We start from the raw sequence: 4,764 nt of genomic DNA, 5'->3' as shown, positions 1-4,764 counted from the left end.
ATGTCCACGCGTAAATCAACAAAGAGAGAGGGAGGTTTGAGGAGCAGCCTACAGAGACAAAGAGAGAGAGAGAAGAAGGTGTATGGATGTGTGTGTGTGTGTGTGTGTGTTTCGGTACATATACACACGCTCAGGCGGGGATGAGGTCTTAAAGGGCTTACAGTTAGCTGCTTAAAATTCCTCTGATGTAACCAACACATGCAGGACATGTTATTTAGTAGGAAAAAAAACATTGTAGCAACAAAAGATGTGGAGGGGAAATGCCTTGTGTTTACTTATTGTGCCCTCTAGCTCACTCAAGGTTCCTCCCTTGTTTGTATGACCACCGCTGTGCAACACGTCCATTAGAGTCAGCAACAGTGTGTCCGATTGTAGGTGGTGGTGTTTGTGTGCTTTTATGGCTGCTGTATATTGCTACATGTGCTGAAGGGAGGGACGAGTGTGTGTGCATGTGTGTGTGTTCGTATGTGTGTGCAGCAGATATTGATATTCTACCTGCAGCAGAAGCTGAAGCCAGTGTCTTTAAAGTGTCAGCCCTCAGCCAGCCAGCCAGGTGTACCTAAGGTACAGAAGAGGAAGGGCGAGAGAGGGAAGAGAAGGGAGTAAAGAGAAGGAGATCGAAATATATAGAGAGAAAGAGAGAGGCCATGAAAGACAGCAGACATACAAAGGCAGAGGAGATGAAGAGGCAGACGCACAGAGAGGAAAGCGCCACAGAGGGAGAGAGCAAGAGAGGAAAAATATGGAGATGGGAGCGGGAGGAAGAACACTTTGGCGGGTTTTCTCGAGGTGAAATTACTCCTAAGTCTTTGAAGGCCTCTGTGTCTGCCCTCCTCCTCCTCCTCCTCTCAGTGTGTTTGGGTGTCAGCAGACAGGCGGAGAAACAGATGGACTCAGAGGGAGTGATGGATGCAGCAACAGGCGGTGAAAATGTCCACTTTCAAAACAGAGGTAATTATAGGGTCAGTGAGTCCATGAAAACTAAAGAATAATTCTGCCATTACACCGACCAGAAGCTAACATGTTGCAGGACTCCAAGGTGAATAAAAAGGATTCTGTTTTACTTTCTTCTGTGTGTGTCTCAGTTTCTTTGGTGCTGGCCTGCTGTTGCTATTGTCAGCCATGTTTCCTCTCATACACTACTGAAAGGTAAACAAAAGGTGCTACTAGAGAAGGTAGAAACAGCACACAGTACTAAGATGAACACAGACTTATAACAAAGAAAAAAAAACCTTCCCCATCATCACTGAGACTGTATGAAATAATCTTACCTCCATCATGACTTCAAAAGCGTTAGCTTGCAAACAACACTTCTTTGAGTTCTGTGTTTCCTGTTGCAATCTTTGTTTTTTAGGAGCAGGGACCACACTGTTTTGCCTCTAATAAAAGAATGTACTAAAGATTACTGCTTGTCAATCACAGATAGCTGCAACTTAAAGCATGCCTTAGTAGGGGGGTTAGGCTAGATAAAAACAATGCACAGTTCCACACTGATTGAAGAGCAAACGATTGCCAGGTAAACAAAAGGCTGACTATGAATGTGCACCAATTGTCACAACTACTAAAACAATAACAAGAATGATTTAATGAGTCATTCCTCAAATTCTACTTGACCTGCACCGACGGTGGGCCACACACCAGTGAAAATTTGGAGTGGCAGGTTGCAGTGTCACTTTTAATTGCTTCCTTTGAAAGAGGCTTTTTGCTTTTTCTGTTCAATGTCACAAACTGAAGATACAATTCTTGACTTTTAGGAGGCAGTGTGCCAAATCATTCTTAAGACACAGGAATGTGCTGTTGTTTTCAGGACAAGCTGAGGGAAAGAAAATGGGAAAATGTTCACTAACATGATAAATCAACTGGGATTAGGCTCATTTTCTAATCTGGTTTCACACAATCGGACTACTTTTCTGAACCAGTAGAGTCCCCCCCTGCTGGACATTAGATAGAAAGACGGTTTAAGGCCCTTTTTAAATCAAAGGACTGCATTTGCTTCATATGGACAGTTTATTAGTGTACCCAAGACTTATTTCAACCATATAATTTTAAAATGTTTCAACTTATAGTGATAGACTTATCATGTGACTCTACATTCGTCCCGCCATCCATTATCTTTTCTGCTTATCCAAGTTGCAGGGGACTGGAGCCAAACCCAGCTGTCGTTGGTCAGGTACCCTCTGGACAGGTCATCAGTACAGTTCCCCTTGACTCTGCAGAGTGTTTGTGTGGTCTTTCAGCATATTGTTTTGGTTTTACGTCCCTGAAATTGGTTGTTTTAAGACTCGCTCTATTGCTCTCATTAGGGTTGATCAGCTGAAACCAGAAGCTGTTCTCATCAATAAAACTACCTAAAGAAGAATTCTGTAGTTTTTGCCTTGTATCAAAAAGTAGACAGAGAAATGTTTCAACTGGCCAGCAAGCATTAAGCAATCAAAGATCCAAAATGTCTTTGTCTGAAGATGGTGGAGACCATAACAGTGCAACAAGGAGAATTGACTTACAGTTGTTTAAAGTGTCGAGAACATCAGTTAATGCTCGTTTAATCTCATGAATCTGAGATTTTCAGAGAGAACAAAGCTTTTATGTGTCTACTTTACAGACTGAACATTCACACCTGGAGGCTTTCTACAGTCTGCTCTGTTGGCCACGGATCAGTTGGTGATAATAGCCAAACTCCTTTGTGGCAATGAGACGACTCATTTCTCCCTACAAAAGATATGTTCCTGATGCACACCTCTCAGCGATGATTTACCATTTCTGATCTTCCTCTCATACCATCCATCTTTTCCTTCTGGTTCTCCTCATCTTCAGCATGTTTTCATTCCTGCATTCACATAACCCTCCTCTTCTTCTCCTCCTCCCCATCTTTTCCTGGAAACCTGTTACACAGCTCTTCTCCTCCCTCATTCCTCAACCTGCCCTCTATATCCTCCCCCTCATTACCCTCCCGCACATTTCCAAACACTGTCCATTTAAAAAGAAATGTATCTCTGTGGCAGAGAAAGGGGAGGATGACTGTTCTGACCTTGTGTAAGATGGCTGTGATTTGTCAAACCTGAACCATCCAGTGCCTGCGTGTGGATTTACTCAGAAGCTAAACACTGATACCAGACTCTCTGGAACAAACACTCAAATGCATGAAGCACTCCTCCTACTTGTTAAAGTGTTTGAAAGCCCTAAATCTGATATGGACAGACACATCTCTGGAATGACTGCATGTTGTTACAGCTACAGAAGTGACTTAATTTCAGCAGCCAGATATCATTTTCTGCATTTGATAAGAGCAGACAGAGTGTTCGGTAGAAAAAACACAAAAGGAATACAATTGTTATCTCTGAAAATTGTTCTCTGCTCTGTTCAGTATCATCCTCTTTGGCCTCAGGACATGTTATCAAGTTTTCTTCACTGAGAATCAACTCAGAGAACTGTATCAGTAAACCCACATTTGCAGTTTTGTCCCATCTGCACTCTGATCTATTTCCACCTGACCTCTAAGAGTTACACTGAGTACCAAGAAACTGTGTAACCAAAGAAAACAGTGCAGATAATAACTTTCCATCCACAGAGAAAGGCCGAGCTGGATGCCATTTTCTAATATCACTAAATAACAGTATTGCTCTGTGTTGTCACACCATCATGTTGAGATAGCTTTGCCTTGAACTGCTGTGGGAGAGAGGCCTTTTGTTGACAGAGACATGGTTTACACAACCGACATGTTTGCATTGCTGTTCAACACCCCGAAGAAACTCAAACCAAACAAGACTTTTCAAATGCATTTCAAACATTTGGAGGAGTGTGAGATGTAATGTAATATGTTTTTTACTTTAAGGTTACTGGGTTTAAATATATAGACTGTCTTTATTATAAAACCAGCATAGAAAACAAAACATCTATTCAAAACTCTGGCTAACAGAAACTACTAGCAAACAAACCCATGAAGCCTGACATACTGAATATAATAGGTACTTATAGGCTACTGCAAGTTCAGGGAATGGTGATTCACAGTGTGCATACAAAAAGCTGAAAAACAGACAAAGACTGCAGATTGACCAACATAAGAAATGTTTTTTTCATTCTCTCTTTTGTGCTATAAAATAATGCAAGTAACATATGCCTTAAAATGTAGATTAAAAAATGCACAGGTGCCATAAAAAATGTGGGTTTGTAAAAGGCACCAACCTAAACATCAAAGAAATTCAAAGCACTCACAAAATTTTGCTCCTATTTTAGAAGCAAGTTTTATTATCATAAGAATTTCTGAAACAACAAATCAAGCATCAGCTTTCATTCATTGCAACATACATCATGTGAAGTTTGGAGAGCATGAATGAATACTCCTTTAAAAGCTTTGCTAAGAAGACAATATCAACTGTACGGCAGTGTCAGCCTAAAAATGTTAAAGCTAAATGTCAATAACAGGGAGCCACAGGGGTTGTCTTCAGGCACACTCACTAGAGTCAAGAGTCATGGATAAAGTTAAGAGCTTATATTCGCTCACGGCATATCTCATGAAATCTACAACGATCAGGAAACACGCTGACCGGTTTCAACTCTCACTGGGTCTTCATCAGGGCATGGAGACAAAACAGAAACAGATGAAACTCATTCATAACATCTCATGACCTGGAGGCTGAAACTACGTATTCCCAAAATGTTTGCAATGATGTGTCCTGAGCAAATAAAGGCTTTTTACTTTACCCTTGACTCTAGTGAGAGTGCCTGAAGACAGCCGCTTTGGCTTCCCTTTATTGACAGTGACGCTTT

The sequence above is a fragment of the Notolabrus celidotus genome, chromosome 12 (genome assembly GCF_009762535.1).
Source record: "Notolabrus celidotus isolate fNotCel1 chromosome 12, fNotCel1.pri, whole genome shotgun sequence".
NCBI classification, from domain to species: domain Eukaryota; kingdom Metazoa; phylum Chordata; class Actinopteri; order Labriformes; family Labridae; genus Notolabrus; species Notolabrus celidotus.
The sequence above is the reverse complement of the archived record's forward strand: the minus strand, read 5'-3'. Positions refer to the sequence as shown.